This window comes from Pinus tabuliformis, chromosome 1_2, assembly GCF_031772625.1.
Source record: "Pinus tabuliformis cultivar Carrire ecotype Pingquan chromosome 1_2, CPIR1, whole genome shotgun sequence".
In the NCBI taxonomy this organism is placed as follows: domain Eukaryota; kingdom Viridiplantae; phylum Streptophyta; class Pinopsida; order Pinales; family Pinaceae; genus Pinus; species Pinus tabuliformis.
Genome location: NC_142298.1, coordinates 175,947,344 through 175,973,011, shown reverse-complemented (window position 1 = coordinate 175,973,011; position 25,668 = coordinate 175,947,344).

Here is a 25,668-nt window from a genome sequence, read left to right as displayed (position 1 = left end):
AGTTCTGCCTGCATAAAATCAGAAAACTGCTTCCAATACTTATCAATCTCATTCTCATCATAAATGACATCTGTTTCAACATATTCATATTCTTCTCCCTCAACACCTAGTTCATCCTCATCTACTGAATACAATGTGGAAATCTGATCATCGTGGTCCCTGGAATGCTCTTGTATTTCATCAGGATCTACTTCAATATACAATGGTGCTTGAATCTGATCTTGATCTTTTCTCTCCTTCTGCAAAATTTGCAGAGGTTGTCTTCTATATTGAGGATTAAAATTTTTGTTCTGTGGTGCTTGCCTCTGAGAATTCTTACTTTTCAACTCTAATTTAGTCAATTTATTTGACAAAGTTTTAATTACATTACTCATATCCTCCAATGTTTGACTTTGAGATGATTCTAATTTAGCCTTTCCCTGATCTTGGATAGGCTGTGCATTTGGTGTTTTACCTGCAGCCACCAGATTTGCTTCTATCTCTAATGCATCAGTTTGGATTTGATCAAGGGTTGGGGATCTCCTCTCCCTCAATGTAAATCCAAAATATGATTCAAAAGCCCTTGCAAAAGTTATTTTTGCACCAACAGGAGGGGGCTTAATCTCCATTGGAAGACTATTGTACAATTTATTAAATCTTCTGATGAATTCAACAACACTTTCATCAGATTTCTTCTTTATAGCATTAAACTCTGTGAGTGAATACCCATGGTCTCTTTTTTCTCCCCATCTCTGGGTGAATAGGTGTTCCATCTCCTCCCATGTAGGAATAGAGTTATTAGAAATCCCTCTAAACCTTTTTCTTGCTTCTCCATATAAGGTTTGGACAAAAAATCTTAGAACAACATCCAAGTGTTCAACAATTAGGTTTTCTCCAAAATTACAAAATACTGATATATGATTCTCTATTGTCTGTTCATCCTCCCCTGTGAAATGGGGAAGAAACTTCAAGTATTCTTGTGGAATTTGATTCAACTGTTGTGGCAATCGAATAGGTGCATACCTATTCATCAAAAAAGCATGTGCTACCATGTTTGCTCCTGAATTTACTAAACCTTGATTACTAGCAGATGTGGAACCTGTTTGAGCAGTAAATGGAGTGTGCAAAGGTGGTAATGTAGTTATAGGTTTAGGTTGAATAACTATAGCAGATACTGAAAAAGTAACAGACTCTAAAGACTGCTCTTGACAGTTGGGTTCTTGAAATGAAGATGATGTAAAAACTGACTCTTGGTCAATAAAAGATGAATGTGAAAGATGTGATGAACTGGTACCTGGTGTAGACAGTGTAGGACTTGGTGTAAGTGGCGTTTTAGGCCTTCCAACCCTCTTGGAAACTAGCCTTTCAGGATCTGAAAGGGCTTGAACTTTCTGCTATGAGGTATCTGACCTTGTATGGGGTCTTCTTGGAGCCAGAGTTATTTCTTTTATCCAAAACAACAAAAAATTTCCTCCTCACTAAACTACCAGAGGAAACTATTGAAAACCAAAGGAAAAGTGTTCTTGTCTTCTCTTCTCGGAAACAACGCCAATTAATGTTGTACCTTACAAAACCAATTTCCTAGATGTGTAGAAATTGTGCTTAAGACATTAGTGTTTATAGTTATTGTCACTTGTTTCTCACTTAATTGTATGTTGTGTTCTTAAATGAAGGACTTGGGAGACTTGGTTTTTAACCCTCAATACTTAGGTGACATGAAAATATCAGAATGCCATTTGATTGTTGAATATAAATGATAAATGAAGAAAGCTTGAAGAAGTCAGAGACAATATGCTGTTTTACACAAAAACTACTACCTGTGACACTTGGGGAAGTTAAAGATAATATGTTATCTTACACAAAAACTACTATTTGTAATTTAGAAGAATTTTAGAGGTAGGAACTTCAAGTACAAGAGCGCTCTTTTAAGGGATTTTAACTTCATTTACATAAGAAAATAAAGGCTTGTAGCTTCATTACCATACTTAAAGGAAGAAAACATATGATGACACATAACAGAGAAGTCACAAAATCATACCCAACAACATATGGAAAAATTCTGATTCTTAGATTGATTAACAATTGTATTAGGAATATAGTGGCCTATTATCCAGGTTCTCCAAAGTTCGAACCCATTCTCTATAAACTTTCCTCTTTTTATACGTTATGAGACAGTTGGTAATCACAAAAACTGTCAAACTACCTAACTATCCTCTATTTGCTTTTAAGTTAAAATTATTATAGAATATTACATAGAGGGTAAAAGACACCTCATTCTTAAGAAAATAAAATAACAGGAAGTAACGAAAATTAGAAAGTGATGGCTGTTCGTTGTTCGAATCTGTAGCTTGAGCCTGTGGTTCTGCTGATGTATCTTTGTGTTGCTCTATTAGCCATTAATGGAGTAGTGGATGAAGTGGCGGGGTATGGTGAGTGACGTGGGCAATTAACAGATGAAAGTGATGTGGGGCGGAAAGCTTTGGGAGCTCATTGCGGGGGTAAAGAATGTATGGGAGCTTTCAATGAGGTTGAACCCCCGCAGTAATTTCTGGCCACACATTTCGGTCAACCATGCTAACGTCATGGTCAACTGTGGGGGTTGAGCTTTAATTAACCTTCGTGCTTATTTCTCCCCCACAGCACACCTCATCGTACTTATCAAGCTATCGCTTGATCACGCCTCTTGAACCTGCATGACCTTTAGCATATGGCAAACCTTCAGAACTCAAAGAATTAACACTCTGGTTCATAAACCTGTCATGTCCACCTTTTCAACGCCCCTTTGACTCCCATGCGGACCCGATAGGAAATAAAAGCTGCCAATTAATGATTTATTGGGTCTGATTGTAAAGGCAAAACCCCGATTACTTACTGACCCGATATCCGGACCCGATAGGAAATAAAACTGCGGGTTGATGATTTATCGGGTCCGATTTAGAAGATGGAACCTGATTACTTTCCAACTCGATATTCTGACCCGATATCTGTCGGATCTCGTCTCTTTCGATGTACAGCTGAGATTGGCTTGGACTTCAATGAATTAAACTGTATTTGATACACCATCGGCGTCCGATCTCCGAAATGTTAACTACGCGATTACTGTCGGATCTCTGGCATATTGATCGAATGACCCAGATCTTCTCATGGGTTTATCACTTTCAAAAGCCATTGATATTTGGTTTTTCTTTCATTTTGTAATAAAATTGAAAATAAGACTTAAATAACAATGGATGCTACAATAGGGTCAAGCAAATCCTAGTTGAATGGAAAATCGAGAGAGAAAATTTGTCTGGTTCCCTGTCTGGGCATAGACAAGGCATAAACCCCAATGAGTATCTCGAAACAGAACAAACCAGTTCATTATAAGGAAATTGACAACTAGCTATGACGAAACAACTTACCCACATCAATGAGAGGTGGAAGCGCAAAATCTCTGGTGGATGCCACAACAACTTGAAGGGGAACCATCGCTGTTAACATTCCTCCTCCTATCACGACGACATTACAGGAGATCGACACTGAGGAGGCAAGGTTAGAAGTCTTCCAAATGTAGAAAGGTACGAACCTCATCGCTAGGGTAAGAGAGGAGGAATCATACTCATCATCAGATGGAATACAGATAAAATCCGACCATATATGAGTTGAGGGTATAACAGGCCATGTGAAATTCACATGGGCTTGACATACTTGACACAATACCATTCGGGCGCGAGGGCCAAAGTCCAACCTACAAACGTTCTAGTAGCTAGCTGGGTAAATGAAATAAATTTCTATGTGCTGATAAAAAAATAGGGTTCACATATAAACCTAGTTATACATAAAAAAACACTTAAGGAAAATTGCCTTGGAAAAGTAGCGTAACTATGACCCATGCTCACTGATAAATCACATTTAAAATATCAAGGTTAAAGCAACATCATGCTCCAAACCAAATATAAAAACTTGTATTAATGTTTGTACATAACCATGTATGCCATGGACTGAGGACAAATGTCATAAGTCTTAACACTAGAAAATGGGACCTTTCCAGCAACATTGTAAAGGAAATGACATGTCTTGTAGAACATACTTCTTTATAACCCTAGGCTAAGGATATTTCACAATATATATTAAGATCAAAAGTTACCAATACCACTATTATATGTAACTAACAAAAGTGGACCACAAGGGGTTCACATAATTAAGGAAGTGGTTTAATGTTGTTGTGATATTGAAACCAACAAACGAAGAGGTGGCAGGATTTTAGTATGAAATATAAGGGAATTTGGGAACCTTTTTTTATATAAAAACAATATCAATATATATATATATATATATATATATATATATATAATATATATATATATATATATATATATATATATATATATATATAATGTGAATGGAGGAATGTTGCAAATGGTATCAAAGCCTCAATTTCAACACTGGGCTTGGAAGGGACCATCATATGAAAATAAAATATGGGTAAGTCCTATCTAAATCAATACTTTTGGGTGATTCTGATAGGACTTACCATCTCCTTACAAAGAGAGAATCGAGTTCGATAATCTTAAGACAATGGATGAGGTAGTAAGAAAAACAAGATTGTGCTACCAAAAGTTCAAGAATAGAGGTGAGGGTTTAAAAAATTGGAAAAGTAAAGACATAAATAAGGTTGTAATGAGTACAAAAAGACATAAACCATCTTATCATAAGAATTTTGGGAAGGACCATCAGTGAAAGAAATTCAGCAAGGGAAATTTAAATTAGCCAACACAGTCTCACAACGGGTCAAAACCAATGGAACTGAATAACCAAAAGAGTAGTGGGGTCAAGAAGAGAGAACCACTAAAGTGTTGGGATTATGGAGAACCACACTTATTGAGGACTAACCACATAATACACGATCCATTCAGAATATTCAAGCGGTCCATAAAGCAACAATTGTGAATGATGTTTCCATAAATATTCCTAGGACCAATGTTGCACTAGAGGATAAACAAGATGAGCATCAATCTACCATGATTGATATTTAAGGTACCATTTTCAACCAATATATTTCTGTTTTAATTGATCCATGGGCTAGTTTAAGTTACATTAGTCTCCAAATTGTGGAAAAATGTGAATTAAAATATGAAAAATTCAAGAATGCATGATTGGTACAATTAGCAATCGGTACAAAAAGAAAGGTAACCAATCAAGTAAGATAATGTCTCATTAACTTAAATGGCTATTCCACAGAAGTAAATTTAAACATTCTTCCTTTAGGGTCCTATGATGTGTTAATAGGCATGGATTGGTTGGAGAAGCAAGGAGCGATTATAAATTGTTTGGATAAAACAATAAGTTGTGTGAGTCAAGATGGGCAAAACCAAATGATTAAAGGTATACCAAAGGCAATATCAGTTAGACACATATCATATTTACAATTGAAAATGAGTGTAAGAAAAGGATGTCATATATACATGGTGCACATGGAAACAAATAAACAACAAAAAAAAAAGGAAAATTTAGAGACCATGCCAGTTATTAGTGAATTTCAAGCTGTTTTTCCAGAGAAAATCCCAAGTTTACCTCCCCAGAGAGAGATAGATTTCTCCATCACTCTAGTACCAGGTGCCACCCTAGTGTCTATAGCTCCTTATCAAATGAGTACACCAAATTATTAGAACTGAAGATGCAGTTACACGAACTGTTAGATAAGGGTTATATTAGACCCAGTGTCTCACCTTGGGGGGGCCCTGTACTATTTGTTAAGAAAAAATATGGCACATTTAGAATGTGCATCGATTATTGCCAATTGAATAAGTTATATGTCAAAAATAAATACCCGCTACCTCGTATTGATGATCTATTTGATCAAGTGAGGGGAGCAACTATATTTTCAAAGATTGATTTAAGGACCGAATATCATCAACTGCAGATAAAAGATGAAGATATTAACAAGACAAATTTTAGAACCAAATATGGTCACTACGAGTTCGTAGTGTTACCCTTTGGTCTTACTAACACACCGACAAAATTTATGTTTTTAATGAAAAATGTACTTCATAAGTACCTTGATAAATTTCTACCAATTTTTATAGATGATATTTTAATGTATTCCAAGAATGAAGAAGAGCACAAAGAACATCTGAAATTAGTACTATAAACTTTAAGAGAACATCAGTTATACGCAAAACTTAGCAAATGTGAGTTTTATAAAGACATAATACAGTATTTGGGTCACATCATTTCAAAAGAGGGACTATTTGTTGATCCTTAGAAGGTTAGAGCTATATTAAATTGGCCCATACCTAATGATGTGTCAACGGTACGCCCATTTTTGGGAATCACTAGATATTATCAAAGATTTATAGAATGTTTCTCTAAATTGGCTTACCCTATTACCTCTTTAAAGAAAAAGGGAACAAATTTTGAATGGACAACCAAATGTCAGGAAAATTTTGATAAAATGAAACAATTATTGACAAAATCTCCTATACTAAAAATTGTAGACCCAAACAAGGAATTCATTGTTTTCATTGATGCTTGTTTGGAAGGCCTTGGGGGAGTTTTGATGCAGGAGAATGCAGTAATAGCCTATGAGTCTAGGAAACTGAAAACATATGAAAATAATTATGATGTGTATGATTTAGAGCTGGCTGCAGTAATACATGCTTTAAATATGTGGAGACACTACTTGTTAGGAAATTTATTTACTCTGGTAACATATCATATCATCTTTAAATATTTTTTCAGCCAACCGGATTTAAATGCTAGACAAACAAGGTGTCTGGCTTTCCTTAGTGATTTCGAATTTGAGATTAAACACATAAAAGGAAAGAAAAGAAAATATCAGATGCCTTAGGTAGGCATGCACATGATTTAATTGGAATATCTGTTAGCAGTATTAGTATAGATTTTGTAGAACAAATTAAAAATTAAAAAAAAAAGGTCATAGATATCTGGAAATTCAACATAAATTGCAGCAAACAAGAATTCCATGATACGCTGAAAATTTTGAAAAATTGATAACCTATAGAAATAGATTGTATGTTCCCAACATGAGTAATTTAAAACAAATGATATTGGATGAATGTCATAAGAAACCATATGCAGACCATTATGGATATCAAAAGATTATAACAACATTAAGGAAATAATTTTTTTGGCCGAGCATGAAAAGGGAGGTGGAAAAATACTTAGGAAAATGTATAGAATGTCAATAGATAAAGGTGGAACACCAACACCCTTGCCAGTTTGTAGAACCCATTGCCTATTCCCAAATGGAAATGGGAAGTGATTTCACTGGATTTTATTACATGATTACCAAAGACAAAACGGCAACATGACTCCATCATGGTGGTGGTGGACACTTTGATTAAAGCAACACATTTTATACTAGTGCAATCTACTTATGGAACAACGGAGATTGCCAATACTTTCATGAAGGAAAATTTTCGACTACATGGAGTGCAGAACACAGTAGTGTCAGACAATGATGCTAAGTTTACCTCCAAGTTTTGGAAATCTCTGTTTGGGGGCATGGGAACTCAATTAAATTTCAGCACTACATATCACCATCAAATAGATGGACATACATAAAGGACCAATAAGATCTTGGAAGATATGCTATGAATGTACGTCATGGACAAGACTACCAAATGGGAGGATTTTCTGCATTTAGAAGAATTTTCATACAACAATAGCTACCAAACTTCAATAAAAATGAGTCATTTTGAGGATTTATATGGCATAAAATGTCATACATCTCTTAGTTGGGTTCATCTGAAGGATAAATTGATATTAGGACTAGATGCTTTGTAGGAAATGGAACAGGTAGTGTGGAAGATTAGACAAAACATCAAAACTGCACATGACAGCCATAGAAGTTATGCGGACAGGAAAATAATCCATAAAGAATTTAATATTGGAGACCATGTTTACTTAAGAGTAAAAATAAGGAAACGTATCTTAAGAATTGAGATCTGTGCAAAATTGGCACCATGATTCTGTGGACCTTTTGAAATCTTGGACAGAATTGGTCCAGTGGCATATCAACTAGCTTTACCCAACCATATTAAAGTGCACAATGTTTTTCATGTGTCTTTATTAAAAAAATATGTCCATGATAATTCTCATGTAATTGATTGGAATTTGATATAGGTGGAACCCAAAGGAGATTTCCTGCCAGAGCCACTCTGCATCTTAGATTAGAAAGAGATATTGCTTCAGAATCGAGTCGTCGCTCAAGTTAAGGTGCAATGGAGGAACTTTACACCTAAGGAGGCAACTTGGGAGCAAGAGGATACAATGAAGGAAACTTATCTAACATTTTTTAGGAATGAAGCAGAGGAACAATAAACACCAAGGACGGTGTAATAAAAAGGGGGAAGATGTAATACCCCTCTGTTTCTATGTAATATATATATATATATATATATATATATATATATATATATATATATATATATTAGATTGAACTATTTTTAGATGTGATGGCTAGGAAGCCATGATGGTTTTGAATTAAAATGGAAAATAAAGTTTGATGATGTAATAAATGAATTTTATTAATGAAAAGGAAATCTGTAAATTACTTGGGAAAGAAACACTTGAGTTAAGAGATTCTTGCCAAGATCCAGAAACCAGTATTGGTGGATAAGATCAAGACAATCTTCCCTTAAATAACTCCTAAAAATCCCTAGGGGTTGATTAATAAGATTTAATATCCACAGGAGGGAAATTATATTAAATCACTCAGTTGTAGAAAAACATTGAGTAAGGGTGAATATAGCACTGCGGGAGAGAAAGGAAGGATTTAAAGAAAAAGGAGGAAATACCTTTTTTTAGAAAAGAATAAATAGAAAAAATAAAAGAAAGAAAGCCTAGGCTAGTGGGTTAGTAGACTCATGAAAAGAGGGATGCTGTTAAGGAAAAATATGTTAGGGAAGTAATGTATAAAACACACATTACCTGGAATCACAAGAGGTTGTTGATTCTCTGGCAAGAACATCTCAGCTCGGGGGGAACTGGAGGAATCAGTTCAAGGTTGGGAGGAAAGTGGTTCGCCCAAGTGCAGTTCCAGTTTATAAATACGGTTAGAAATTCTGGAGAATTATTAATTGTTGGTTATATGAAATTTTTTGAGTGTATTCTTTATTTTCTAAGCATGAAAGTAGGAATGATAATACTGGTTATCTGTTCTAGAATATTTATATTTTTATATCGTATTGGTTACGGAAATGACTGTGCATGGAAAAAGAGGAGTGGCGGTGTTATTATGTGGAATTGCATGTGGATAGAGAATGAATAGGTATAGTATAAATATATGGATATTTGAATTGTTTATGAGTGCATACATGAGAATGTTTTTAATCTAGTGAAATTTGAGTAGATGAAACAATGTAAGAGGGAAATTTTTTACAGTTACTGGAAACCCATATCTTGGTTTGTTAGTATGGTAAACTAGTTTTAGTTTCTATTGGATGCTAAATACCTATGGATGCACAAGTTGAATTGCTAAATAGTCCATTTTACATAATTTTCCCTTTGGAAGAGTAGGATACATTAAGAAAAAGGAGGAATCATTCATTTTCATAAACAATGAGTGCTTGACCATAATTACAAATGGAGTAGTAATTTGTAAATTATGGGAGATGCTATTAAATTATAACTTGATACTTAGGGGATTTTCGTGGGTATTTTCCATATACGACTGATACAATTAATGTCTAGAATTTTCCCTAGATTACGAAAGGAAGATACTTGCCAAAAGCAAATCAAAACTCACAAGTAAAGATACGATGAAAAAATCAATTCCCTATTTCGAGTTACAAAGTGACAATAGTCTCTGCAACTTTGGGGGATCATTAAGTATGTAGATTTAGAAGGTTACATCTAGCAACATCGTTTCAGATGCTCACTAGAGAAGAAGAAATTCATTAATTTAACAGTAATGGTATACTCAACCAAATCAAAATAATAATGTACAATACGAGGGATTTGGAAAACAAATAGCTTAACATAAAAAGTATTAACCCTGGAATAGAATTCGATGAGAAGGAAACATTTAATAGTGGGTACAAGTTATAAGTTATTTAAGGTAGATATAAACGACTTGGAATAAGAACGTTTTTCATACAAGTATTTGAAAAAGATCAATAATATTGAAAAATATTCCATAGATGGTAGTACATTATTGGATATGCAAAGAAGTCAGGGGAGAGTTGCCACACACTCGACCGATGTAGTGTTTGTCGAAATTTCCTGAAGTTGAAGGGATGTAGGACGTAGTTAAGGCAGGGATTAAAAAAAACAAAAAAAGAAATTCAAGGATTGATAAAAGGTACACACAAGGAAGAGAAATTATCTTACTACCAACATTTGCACCAGTACCATACAAATTTATAGATGGTTGAAATATAAATTCGAAACAAAAAGAGACTGCACAAAATTGCTGAAAAACCCTTGATATAGAACCTGTCTAGACAAAGAATTTACATAGTAGATACACAGACACAAAATCTTCGACTATTTATAAAGATCGGATACGAGACTATTCACATTTAATACTCAACATATATCAATGGGTCTGTGAGATTTAATATACATTACATGTATACATTTAAAGGAAGAAAAAAGTAAATTTAGTCATATTAGTAGAAAAAAACCATTTCTAGATTGAATTCAAAATCTATACGAAACTCACCCATAAGCCACCACTATATAAACTATCTAAATGAAATTGGAAAAGAGAAGGAACATTTGTAGTCACATGATAATATTTTCACAAAAACAAATATTTCCTAACACATGAAATATAGAAATACATCGATATAACCACAGTAAGGAAAAATTTGGGAATACATATCGTTGAAGAAAATAAATCCACTGGGACTTCCTAGAGGGAAGAGTTGAGTCAAGCTCTAGTCGAAGGTGAAAACCTCTATTAAATCTATGTACACATTTAATAAATAAAAACAAACTTGATAACAATAAACTGTTCCAGTGGCTAAGCTTGTGGCCAGACTGGAAGGAATAAAAGGAAACTAGTAGCAACCCTTAACAAGGGAGAATTACATCGAATAGGAAAAAGAACACCATTATCTTTTTATGCGTGAACCACTCCTTTAAGAAGCAGAGATTTTATGGGAAAAACGACCTGGGCATGAGTAGGAGATGTTAGCTAGTGGAAGATAACATTCTATTTTCATTGGAACTTTGAAGGAAAAGCCCTGAGCCTACAGGTGCTCAAGTTACCTGCAATAATGGAACCTAGATTAGTGCAAAGCTCGTTGTGGAAATATACCAAAATAATGGAATAGAAAATAGCTATAAACTTCCAAATCAATTTGGTTACCCACTGAAGGGAAAATTTCTGTCGAAAACACACTATCTTCCCTGGGATGTGCAACAGAGAGTGAAATTATTACTATTCGATGGAAACTTCTCTATAACATCGGAGGATACCAATAAAATACACAAGAAACTAGTTGAATAAACTTAATAAAAATATCGTACTGGTGCCACGCTGAGCGAACATAAGGAAACATGCTCTAGAAGGATCACCCATTTTCAACATAACAAAAACAGGGTTAGAAATGTCAAAACATGAGTAGACAACAGATCATAATTTGTATTCCTGAAAAATATTAATAAACCACTATTGGAATCCTTGCAAGATCTAGGAGAAGTAAGGGCTTTACCTAGATAGAACCAAGAAATGGGGTCATGCAAAACCTGTTTGATTGGAAAATTGAGAGAGAAAATCCATCTGGTTCCCCATCTAGGCATTGCCAAGGCAGGAACCCCAATGAGTATCTCAATGCAGAGAAATCTAGTTCATTATAACGAAATTGAAAACTATATATGATGAAAAAACTTACCCGCATCAGTGAGAGGCGGAGGTGAAAAAACTCTAGTGGATGCCACAATAAATTTAAGGGAAACCCCTATTGTTAGCGTTCCTCCTCTTATCATGGTGGCCTTACAATAGCTCGACACCGAGGAGGCAAGGTTAGAAGTTTCCAAAATGTAGAAAGTTACAAACCTCATTGCTAGGGTAAGAGAGGAGGAATCATAATCATCGTCGGATGGAATATGAATCAAATTTGACCCTAGATGAGTGGAGGGTACAACAAGCCATGTGTAATTCACATGGGCTTGACATATGTGGCACAAAACCATTGAGGTGCAAGGGCCAAAGTCCAACCTACAAATATTCCAATAACTAGCTTGGTAAATGAAATAAATTTCTATGTGTTGATAAAGAAAAGAGGTTTCACAAATAAACCTGTTAATACATAAAAAAAAGACTAAAGTAAAATTGCATTGGAAACGTAGCACAACTCTGATCCATGCTCGCTGATAAATCACATTTAAAATACCAAGGTTAAAGCAACATCATGGACCCAAACAAATGTAAGGACTTGAATTAATGCTAATACATAATCATGTATGCCATGGATCGAGGAAAAATTTCATAAGTATTAACACTAGAAAATGAGACCTTTCCACCAACATCATAAAGGAAATGACATATCTTGTAGACCATACTTCTTCCTGACCTTATGCTTAGGATAACGCATAATAAATAATATGACCAAAAGTTACCAATACCACTGTTATATATAACTAACAAAAGTGGACCACAAGGGGTTCATATAATTAAGGAAGTGATTTAATGTTCTTGTGAGATTGAAACCAACAAGGGAAGAGGTGGTAGGATTTTAGTATACACTATAAGGGAATTTAGGAACCTTGTTTATATATATATATAATATGTGAAGGGAGGAATGTTACAATTTAAAGGAATTACATTATCCTTAATAGGTTCAAGACTATCTAAATTCAACATTGCAAATAATGATTGACGATGGAGAGAACTCATTGGTGTAGCGTCAGTTGTTGAAGACATTGTTATGGCTATTGGAATTGTATGCCTAATACATTGACTAAGATTACTTTGAGTGATTATTTCAACTGGGTTCGAAGGAATTTGTAACCTTGTGCTGTTTTGAATATCAAAAGATGAATATTCCTTTTCTTTATTTTTTTCAACTTGGATAACCTTATTTGTACCTTTATCCTATTCTTTTTTTTTTCTCCACTTTTCGCTTATCCTATTCATCATTGAATTTAGTTGTATCTTTGTTTTGCTTATTGTATCTATCAATGTTGACTTTTTCTATGTCCTTGCCATGTTTATATTTGTTCAACTCTCTTTTCCTTTATCTTTTCGAATATTACCCTATTGGTTAGTCTATATATTTTGAGAAGAAGCATATGTTGGGTGTGTTTAATATTCTTTCCACGACTAGCTACATGGGTTTTGCACATGGTTTTGGGAATGATGGTTTTTTGCCCATTGTATTTTGTAGATCTGGTCAAGGGAACTACAATTATGTTTTATTATAGGGTTATGGATTTAGTTTTATGAATGATTTGACATGTATATATATTTATTGTAACATTAAAATAAAAATAATTAAAAATCAATCTGGTAGTCCCGATTTTGGGATCCTGGGGAAAATCGTTCTGTATATTTTTTTTTGTTCTTGCCATTATTTATTTTTTTGTTTTAAGAATTCCTTTGTAGGTAATTTATGTACATGGTTAATGCCTACAACATCCTATTATGGTTTGATCCTACTTGATTAGTAATATAACCCAATGTATTCCCTTGTACTTCACTTTTTTCTTTTAGAAATTTATTATTTCTTATGAGTTGAAAAATTAAAAATTATGATGTTTTTTGGCTATCTCGAATTTCTTCAATTATTTGATAACTTATTCATAATTTTGGGCTCTCTAGGACATGCTATCAAATGGGGATTACTCAGGAACATAGGGTTTAAACCTTACGACAACACGGTGTCTTATTACCATCTCTGTTGGGTCATGTATTTTGAATTTTTCATAGATTAGCCAATTATTCTCAAGTTGTGCTTCCTCTTTCAATGCATGCTTAGTATTTAACAAGAAATAGATTCCTAAATTAGTAGGAAAATAAGGTTATATTTTTTATTTTTTTATTTTTTTTTATTTTTGGACAAAGTAGAAGCAATTCTAGTAATCATTATTTGATATGTTATTTTCATAAGTACCAACATTTCAGGAACATAACTTGACAGAAAATGAGGGGTTTCCTTACATCCATATATCTCAATATACAAAAAATCCACATCCACAAACCAATCTCCTATTTCTTAAATTCCATTCATGGTTTCTTGGGTGAATCTAGGAGGTGTCGTGTTTCTTAACAATATATGCAAAGGGATCATAAAATTAACACACATTTCATAATTATTTTTTTTGTAGTTATGTTGACGGTGCTAGACCCGCCAAAATGTCAAGGGGATCTCCTTGGTAAGAAGTCCCAATTAGACCTCAGACTGTTTGGTTTAGGAGTCCCTGTAGTGGGTCGTAAGGTAATGCCTTGACCACGGTGTTGCACAGAGGCAAGTAGAATAACTCTGTCAACAACAAGGGTGTGTTTGATGCACTGAGTCAAGGAAGGTGTATGAGAGGTTCCAACACTTCAAAAGGGGAAGGAGGTGAAGGTGAGTTCTAGGTTGAAAGGGATCAACCCCAACTCAAATAAGAACACACAACACAAAGGACATGCACAACTTCCGACGGAGAAGTCCAGTCAGATGCAGAAATCACATCATACAAGGTAAGATAACACGTACAACACTCATGGATCAGTCTGAGACAAGTGTGACGGTTGTTATAGCAAGGTTAAAGTGAAAGGTCTGTCTGATGTCCGGCAGAGCAATCGACACGAACGTTGACAACATTAACAACATAGGAAACACATTAACAACAAGATTCATATAATTGCATGTAAATCAGTTCACACACAAGTAGGTAAGTTAAACAACACATATCATTAAAGCAACCAGAGCAGTCCAACTACAATAACAAAATATGCATGAAAATGTGCTGGCTCTTATTATATAAAGAAGTGGAAGTCACAATCATACAATACATCCATGTAAACCTGCTAGCCCCAACAGTGGAACGTTACAGCCACATCCGCCTGCTCCTCCAAAGAGATGTACTAGCTCCAAGCAGTGGAGAAGCCAAGGCGCGTTACAATACTGTCCATGCCTTCTTCAAAATAGTCTTAGTAGAAGCTTGGCTAACCAAAATCGCTTACAATGAGTTATGAGGGACTATTTATAACAAAGGGTGGGGTATCCCTTGACATTGCCCTTTGTGACAGTTCAACTACCCTCATGAATCTTCACCTGCTCTATGAATGTTACATCCAACTATTGAAACTTGACTTACACCTGACATGACTCAACGTTACAATGCACATGTACTCATGTGAGATAGCATGGCTTGAGAAAGCCTTGCAAGACATCACTGACACGGTCTGCTGTGGTGAAACCAACTCTTTGACATGCTTGTGATGGTGAAGTTGGTGAGCTGATGCCAATCTTGGTCATCTGTGATGGTGTGTATGCACCTCATGGTGACATCTTTCTGAAGCGAACTCTTGCATCCATTGCAACCGGTGCATTGGTTTCGCCCCTTCATCCAAATCGTCTGCTAACATGCACGTGGTTTTCTTAGGTGCGGTTGAACCGGAAACACACTGATGCATAATGTCAGTGCTGATATTCAAGTGTGTGATAGTGGTCATGCACATTAACTTGCCGAAGTACATGTTCAACTCCAATTGGACTTGCTTCTTGTCTTCGCGTTGGTGAGTGTGTTGAATGGGTTGGATTGCATGCGTGCACACAATGACATGCATGCTACTGAATCCCTTGCATGTGATCACCAACAATGCTCACCATGTTTGCTTCGTGTTAGCTGTTGGGATGGATCTTTAACTTGTATGGGCGCAATGTCATCCGTGAGTGCACGATGCGCCCATTGCTATTCCTGATCCTGTTGCAACTCATTCATCTATCTGTGTGGCTTCATGTTCTTCCTTGAGTTGCTGCTTCAGCACATGCAACCCCTTCTTTGTTCCATTCTATATCTTCGCACAATCTTCATGTCGTGCTGTCACCTCATAGCTGGAGTCTCCAAAGTTGTTTTCATCATCAGTGGATCTATTTGAGCTTGCAACCTTGTTCTGCCTCCATGTTATCAACAACCCTCTTCTTGCATTGATTGCATTTGGTATGCTGTCTTTAGCCGCTATTCATGATGCTGCTCACTGTGATGCCGTTGCTGTCATATCTTGATGTACTTGTCTACAAACAACTTGATGTCTTCGTGGGTAGGCAAGTCCATAGACGCTTGATCGACTACCTCCCCAAGTGTTCTCTTAACAGTGTCTTCGTCTCTGCTCTCCTAGAAACCATTGTATCTATACTACTGAGAGGCAGATGGACACCTGTGATACCTGGAGACATGGAAACACTCATGGCAATCAATCTGTCAGTTGAAAACAAAAATGAACATGAGAACTGACTTGCAACATACCTGGGTGAATGATCATGAAGGTTGCGCAGTTTTGGTCGGGAGGTCGGGAGACCGACTGCCAAGACTGCACAAGGGACAATTTGGGCTATTGGGAGATTGGCTGACTGCTGGAACTGTGTAATGCATAGTCTAGTCTGGTTGCTGAATTTTGGTATTGTGCAATGCGCAATTCCAGCTCGAAAGGACTGCTAGCCCAAGGACAAATTTGCGCAATTTCTTGGGCCAAGAAGCCACTGTCCTCCATAAATGCGCAAAACAGTCCTGGAGGCCAGTTCTGGGTAGGAATGCGCAAATAAAGAGAGGAAGGTTAGAATTCCTTCCCCAGATTGCTCAATGCAGCCTTGGTGAAGGAAGAGTCCGAGCCAAGGTTGGACCGATTCATCGACGGGTAACTGAAAGCAACTAAGAAAATAAAATGCATGGCGACACTAAGTGATAACATAAGTGATTGACAGTGCACACAAAACATGAATGAAAGATTCAACAAACAGACTGACATGCATGCGGGTGAGGCAGTTCGCTGGTTGGGTGAACATCTATGCAAAACAATTTCATGCATGCGATAGCAACAAAAACTGAAACAAAGATAGGACAAGCTAGTATACAATTAAATGACAACAAGCACTCAAAGAAATCAAGCAAACAATATTCCCACAAGCGAAGACACAAAATGCGACAGAAATGCAGCACAAGGCATGGGAAGCAGACTTACCCCAAAACAGCTGAGCTGAATGTGCCAACTGCTCCTAGACGTGATGGTGGGATGTTAGAGCTACAAGGTTGATGTGAGGAATGAGCTCTATAGTGTCTGGTTGATTAGTTTTGATAACATTGAGGTTGTGATGTGCATGCGACAAATCTAGGGGAAGCGACACTTGGTGGGAGAATTCTGAATGACTCCTTGCATGTAACTTCCAACTGCTAAACATAGATCCCTGAAACAAGGGATGCCTTTACATGCTGTCTTGGGAGAAGTAGCCCATGCATGAAAGTCTATTTTTCTCAGTCCTAGAGGGAACCGGTCAACTCATATGCCCATGCAAAAGACTGCTAGACTCCTGGAGAAAAATGCACATTTATAGCTGGGAGCCGGGTTGGCTGCCCAAGAGATTTCTGCAATTTCTAGGCAGAGGAGCTGACTGATGCCTAGGTTTGCACAAATCCTGGGCTGAACAACCTGCTGCTGGGAAAATTTGTGCAAATCCTGCTGGGAGGGTTGGCTGACAGGATTGCGCAATCTTGGAGCCCAACAGGATGTCAGAGAGGATTGCGCAATTCATAGAGGGAAGGCTGGTTTCCCTCCAGAAATGTACAATTTTCAAGGGGAAGCTACTCATCCTATAGCTGGACCAAGTCCAGGTGAGTAGCCTATGAGGGGAATGGATCAACTGTGATCGATAGGCTGCCTTTGTGTGAGGAAAACACTTGAAGCTTGAGTACTTGACGAAGCAAGACAAAGTGCTGTGTAAGGTTGGTAGGGAGGCTCCAAAACAGGCTAAGGAAAATTTTTGGAGGGTGGTTGTAGCCACTACAACAAGTTATCAACTCATAACTTTGAACAATAGATGTGTACGAGCTCCTAGGTGGGAGACCAATTCCAACACATTAAAGGAAAAGGGGTTTTGCTATAGACTAAATCAACAAGTTAACTTGACATGAAGAACCATAGGCAATTCCCTCTAGTGTCTCTTGTGATTTCTTAATCTCTTGTTTCAAATTGGCTAAGAGGAATTGGGTCCATTTAATTATTGTTTCCTTCTAAATAACTAATGGAGAAGAATTATCCATTTTAATTCAAATTGTTAGAGTGTTTCTCCCCATACAACCTACAAATCATTACGGATAGGAGAATTTGGGGTTTCCTAAGATCTTGAATACGATACAATTTATTTGATCTTGTTTTAAACGATTGAGAATCATACCACCAATCCTAATTAACTTAGCCATTAGAGTGTTAGTTTCTTCTACTTCTTTAGCTATAAATTGGTCTAAAAATTGCTTGTTTAGGATTATCTCAAGGGAGTCTAACTTATCGATGTTAAGGATGTCCTCAAGCCTAAAAGACCCAATTAATTGACAAGAAAAAATTAATAATTTTACAAGTTTTAACATCATTATAAGATATAATACTCTGTACGATGTCATAATGGGGAAAAATGGTTGGTATAGCAACTATCTTATGTAGGTTGGACTTCCTGTATGATATAGGGATCTTATAATTCTAGGATCTTTGAGGGATTTTTATTTTGTGTTTGTATATTCAAAAAATTATTGAGGATTTGATATTCAAAGTTTGCTTAGATGTCGATGAAGAAAAACATTGGTCCTAAAGATTTCATATAATTTGATGTTAGCTTTATGTTGATCTAAGAATGTTTTCACCTAAATAGTGGAGCATTTCATGTGATGGGGAGGGCTTCTGGTTCCCTAGCCAATTTCTTATATTTTGATTGACATACATTTGGAGATCTTAGTAGGTGAATGCTTAAATTTAGGATTAATAATTGTGGTAGTTGGCACACATGTTAGTTTGACATCTTCTATAGGGGGGCTCTCATTGAGGAGGATGGACACTTAAAACATGTGGAATAACCACCTTGGAGTAGGGTGTTATGCATTGGGAGGTTGGGCATAGAGCCTTAGGAGCATTAGAGCCACCTTGCACATATGTTGAGGAGGAGCACTTGAGTTGAAGATCCATTGTTGGAGTATGCACCATCTTTCTTAGAGAAGTGCTTGACATGTGGACACATAGACTTAGAGGGTGCACCACCTTGGGAGTTGTACAAACCATATTGTGGCACAATGCCATATGGCATTCATGCTTAATGTACATGTGCATGTTTTCACCACAAGAAAAAATGCATATATATATATATATATATATATATATATATATATATATATCTATATAAAGGTAAAACAAACACATTACATTTTTGAATTTGTGCCTTTGCACAATAGGGTGCTTCACTTTATAAATATTCTTGGAAACATTAGAATATACCAACAATATTATCATAAAGCACCAAATGTACCCATATAAATGATAACTACTCTACTGCATATGCATGATGCTATTACAATTTGTACCCCACAATAAAAGCAAGAATAAATAGGAAGACTGCCAACCAACAGATCATGAACACCATCAAACTATGCCACTAGAGGAATCAATTAATAAGAAGGCAAAGGAAGATTAGAGACAGTAGAAGGGTGGATCTTTTGAGATAACACCGTCATTTTTCTCCATAAACTTCATCATTCTAGCCTCCAATGAACACCAAATTTAGTTAAGAATCAACCTTGGAGTTATGTTCACGAAAAATGTGAGAAAAATAGACTGTGTTAAAGCTGCTTCTCATAGCTGATCATATATGATTCATCATTGCTTGAAGACCTAAATTCTACATGGTGATTTTTCCATTGAGCCAATCCACTGAAACTTTTTAGTTCCCATAGACCTGGACACTACTTACATTCTTATTAATGGCTAATCCAAGAAGGGCTACTAGGGCTGATAGCTTGGCCCAATTATTGGTTCCTTATCCAAGATCCAACAAAAAATAGATATAATGAGAGGAAATAAAATAAATACAATCCCATGCACCATATTTACTTGGAATTTCTAGGGAAGAACCATCAAAGAAGCTACATTGGTGAGAATCATCACTCACAAAAGGATTAAGCTGATACTTTTGCCTATTCTTCACAATGTCTATGTATTCTTCATAGTAGAATTAACCTCTCCAATTAGACAAATTTAGAAACATGTTCCTCGATGGTCATCTAGTTTGATGATGGGTGATACTCCAATATACTTGTACTAGAGAGAAGGGGGCATCTTTGAAACTAATCTCATTTCTAGACCTCCATATATCCTAGCTAATAGTAATTAGGAAAGATCTATTTTTACATACATCCTTATCTTATTTTGAATACTTCTAATAAGGAGTTCCTTTCCCATTTATGTGTTCCACTCAATAGTGGTAAAGATGCCACTCATACTTCCTTCATGTAATGACATCCCAAAAACTGATCTGCAGAGATGTATAGTTTTCCTCGTGTTCTTGGCACAACATACATATGCTTGGCCCTTTTACTTGGCACAACATACATATGACTGGGAAAATAACATACATACATACTAAATCTATGATGAACCATATTGTGAGTCAATGAGGTTCTCTTATATTGATTCTAACTAGATAACCACCTTGAAGTATCTTCAAAGTTATTTGGATATAAATAAGCTACATGTTACATGCCATCAAATTGCTAAGTACTTCTCTCATTCGATGAAATACAGGTACAACCAAAAAGGTACTTGTCAGATCTATCTTCATTGAGTGAGAGAAGTTTAGGTATAATGGAGGAAGGTTAGAGATCTATTACATCTAATAGATAAAGATCAACTATAGGTGAAAATATCAGAAGAAAATTTTGTAGACACATAACATTTTTTCTTATTGATGGGGGGTCATGTTCTTATAATGTTGAGAGCATAGACGACATTGAGGTGCTCTTAAGGTACAAACATCTAGTGAAACGATGGGTACCCAAGCACCTTCCTCAAGTAATCACCGATTTTTTATCTCAACAGAGGATATATTACATTTCTCCATCATCGTTAGATGGTTTGGGGCTATTTTACATGGATGGCATAAAGTTTTGTTACAGTGGTGTTGTCGCTACGACAATGACCCTCCAATTTTTTTTCCTATGTTGATTTTGGATCCTACGCTAATTGTCGTTTCAAGCCCCCATGTGTCTTCATGTGGTTTGATTTGATATTTTTGTGTTTTCTCCTAGTGTCGCATCCTCCCAAGTCAATGTGTCTCAATCATCGCCACTTAACCATTAGAAGTGTTTGAGTTAGTAAGCTTATGGTAAGGTGAACTCACAGTCTGTCTTGATTTACAAACTTGCCTTCTAGCCATGCACACACTCAAAAGCACACAAAGATGGAAAAAAGAAAGCAAAAAGGAAGAAAACCATTCACAAAATCTAAAAGCACACTTTGAGTTGATGAAGGCTCACACTTGAGGTGAGAGCACTCATTCGGGCTGAAGAAGTGCATCGTACCTGGGTGCATTTTCCAAGATGAGAAAGTGCACCTTACTTGGGTGCACTCCTTCATGTTGAAGACATGCGCCCTATCCATTGCATGCATCACCCAACTTGTTGCATGAGGGCCCACCCCTAGAAAATAGGAACCACCTTAACTCCCTCTGAACTAACCCTTTCATGTGAAGACAAGTGACACTCATATATGAATCATTTTTTTATGTCAATTTCTTTAAAAAAAAACTGAGTTAATCATTCTTTCCATCATTATTTCATATGAGTTGAGTGCACAACTGGAGAATCAAGAATCCCTTCATCAACCAATGTAGAAAATAAGTTTTCATGCTCAATATTTTACTGTTTTCATGACTTCACTGTCAAATATTTCTTTGTTTGTTGTCAATCACTTTTTTTTTTTTTAGTTTGTTTTGTTGGCATTTGAGATGAATCTTCATCCTTCAAGTGTTAATCCACTGTCGCATGCAAAAGACTTTTCAAATTCTTGAGACCTTCCATCTTCGAACATGCATGTGACAACAACTATAAATCCTTGTAGATGATTATTATCCTCATATGATCATCAAATTCTATTGGGTAAACTTGTTTCTAAACTTATACCATGCAAATCTTACTCTTTGAGCTCGAAGCTTGTTCAACCTTGAAAAATGCGCCCTGTTTAACCCAATTTTCTTCCTAAGCGCATGGGCACATGATGAAGGCATGAATATCTATCTATTGAGCCCTTAGACATGCAACAATGTGCCCTCCTTTTCCTTGAGCACATAGGCACACTTTGAAGACCCGAAGGTATAAATTCTTCATCCTTCGTCCTTCATCCTTTCAGAGTGTGACAGTGCGCCATCCTTGTCTCCTAGGGTGTATGGGAGCATAATGAGGAATTGAAGGTCCTTTTTCCCATTCCTTCGACCCTTCATGGTGCTATAATGTGCCTTGGTTGATTTTTACCTCTTTCTTGAGCACATGAGTGCACTATAAAGCCTCGAATGGCCATGCATGTCCCCTTCATGCTTGGAAAGTGTGCCCTCCTAGTTTTCATGTATATTTTTGCTTGCATGCAAGTTAGTTTTGGCTATCGTTCATATTTTTTCATGATCTATCATCCATTATGACTCTTTGAATGAATTTAAAAGTACTGATGCGTAGTTAGTTGTTTGAAGCTAATCTTTTCATCATGAGTGTGATTCCACAAACAGGTGACCATGCTACAAGTGTCAACTCTTTGTCATCATCTTTTGGAGACATGCTACCTTAAAAAGTAGCCTCTAGAGAAATTTCACAAGAAAGAACTAACGAGCCCATCAAAATTGCAAATCCAAGTATTCCTATATATGTGGAAACTCAATGTTTTATTTACAAGACTATAAAGGTTACCTAGAGAAAAATCTACAACACATTCATGCAGGACAAGTTTCATGAGGACTCAGAAGATGTGCAAGCATACATCAAAATTAAGACATCTAGGACACACAAGATCACATGCAGATTCCCAATTATGCCATGTGATGAAGCTATTGAATGGATCATCACACACATGGATTACTCTCATCTTGTGCTTCACAGTGAGGGTGGTGGTCACCTCGCCACCTATTATGGTGAAGATATGAAAACATACTATAATATGATCAAACCCAATGAGTATGCAAATGACAACTTCTACATCAAATATGATACCCTTGAAATAATTAATGCTATCAAACAATGGTATTGAGAACTTTCCAAATTCTGCCATCATCCATAAATAGTTTATCTGACAAATATCTTAAGAGACGTATATCAGTATTTGATGGCTATGTATTGTTAGATGTTTGGGGTTAAGAATGTTGAGGTGTTCCAATATAATTGGATATATACGCCCAATATGGTGGTGACATGTGGTAAATATTTTAATTGGGTGGATATGTTATCATATGAAGCACACCGCAAGTGGGGTGTTATAGACATTTTTGGGCACTGCAACCCCAAGCATGAAATGTCCATAAACCAAGGGCTCCTAAGTCCCTAAAAGTGTTGTTCGAACCCCTAAAGGAACAAGGTCAACGGATTACAGCTTCTCCCAGAAGTTCTCCATGAAAAACTGCTCAAAACTGGTCAAAACAGGATCATTTCAGCTGCTCCATAGGCAAAGTGTGTTGCATCTCACCTAAGTACACTCTGTGGGTGCATTTCATTTCAAAAAGACCTTCTATGGGGTGCGATGGGCGAGAAATGACAAATGGCAGTGTCAATCCGAGAGGTGGAGAGGCATGGAATCTTCCAGAAACTTCTCCTGTGACACTTGCCTCTCTGAATTCGACCAAGGATGAGTAAGAGATCATCAATCTCCAAGTGGAAGCAAGAACTATCAGAGGGAAGACACTAATCAAATCACAAGCTGACTCATCTCCCTTACAGATATCTATATATGGATCCCTCATCCCAGAGATCCAGGGGCTGGAATTTTGCATCTTGTAAGGAAATGCTGTTGGTTTCTTGAGACAACATCATAGTGTTGGGTGATCTAAGCTTTGTATGAGGTGAAGAAGGGCTTACTTGCTAAGAGGATGATGTTGGGTCAGAACAAGTGGTTGTAACTCCCTTGGCTCTTTCTTGATTATCAATAAAATCTATTCAAATTTTTCCTCCATACTCTTGTGTAATTTATGTTTTATGCATTTGTATGGTCAATTTACATCTGATCCTAGATTGTTTATGATTATAGATCCATATTCTTGTATAGTTTTATGCTACTTTGATCCTACAGGTACTTTGTGAAGCTGGGCGTACAAGGGAGCAAGTAGTGAAGGACTATCAAGAGAGAGAGGAATCGAACTAGGAGATAAGCGCAAGATAAAGGTTGGTCTTCTTTGTTCTTCTCTCATCTATATTTCATAAAGGAAAAACGAAAGTAGCTTTACTTTGTTTGTTTCTAAGGTAGCTACCACACCTTAGTGGGATAAGCAGTTCTGTGTAGACACTTTTCCCTGTAACAAAATGGCGACTCCGCTGGGGAGCGACTAGGTTGTTTGTTTATCTTCTTTGTTGTTTATTTTATAAACTTACAGACGGAGCCTGAAGTCGAGCCAGGTAGCTTTCGAACTGCATTTGCTATGCAAATGCAAAGTAGATAAATGCCGCTTCAGTCAATCTCTGGGATTTGTTTATGAATTAAACAACTGATTCACAAACTCTCTAATTGCCCTCGTGGTAGCTCTTGGAACCTCCTTAGATCTACCCCTGATTGTTGATTTACTGATTACCATTTGCTCGGCCAAAACCCCTGAACTGAACTGCAAACTGTGACCCGGAACCCAAGCAAAGTCTCGTCTCTGGCCTAGCGCAGGCTCTGTTCTGTGAATCTGAAATTCAACGCACTTCCCGAGTGTAGTAGGTGCACTGCATTTCAAGTTCCCTGTGTTACAGGTGCGCTGATCAGACTAGGCATTGTTCCTCAGTTTTGGTTTTTGTGTTCATTCTTTTCAGTTCTGTTCATGAGTTTCGCTGTTTATAATCAATATATCTCTATTTGAAACCCATTTCCTTGCTAATATTCCGCCTCCATTGTGCAAAAGAACTGTAAATGTTTTTGTGTATTTGTTGAGTCATTTTCAGTTCTCCTTTGCAAAAAGTAACGTAATTGTACTGTCGTTCCTTGATTTGAAAGTGTCGCAAGTGTCGTTTTCAGTCATAGGAGAGAGTTTGGTTGCTCTTGATAGCCGATTACCTTGTTGCTATTGTATTTGGTCTGAGTTTGTAGTTTTTCTAGTGTCGAAAGCAAGTATTCATTTCCGAATCGTAAAGTGTTGTGATTGTCTCCATTTTTGATTTTGAAAAGAAACTTGTTAGTAATTGTCGCATGAAAAGTAATTCAGATTTGTGCATTAGCTTTCTTTCTACCATTCACATACTAAGAAAGCCGAAAACAAATACATGCATGTGCATTTGCATTTAGACTGTTTGATTGGTTTGATTTAGGACAATGCATTTAGTGTGTGCTATTTGCTCTTTGTGAAAGAATACTGTCTCTCTTTCCTTAGTAGCTAGGATTTTCATTGCACAAAGAAGATAAAAGACTGTTTATCATCTTAGATTGCATTTCAGGAATTGTACATCTACATCTCGCGGTGAACCTGAAAGACAAATTTCTTAAGCAAGATCAACTATAAAATAAATTTAATGAACCTAACAACGCTTTGGAACCTAACGCATAACATC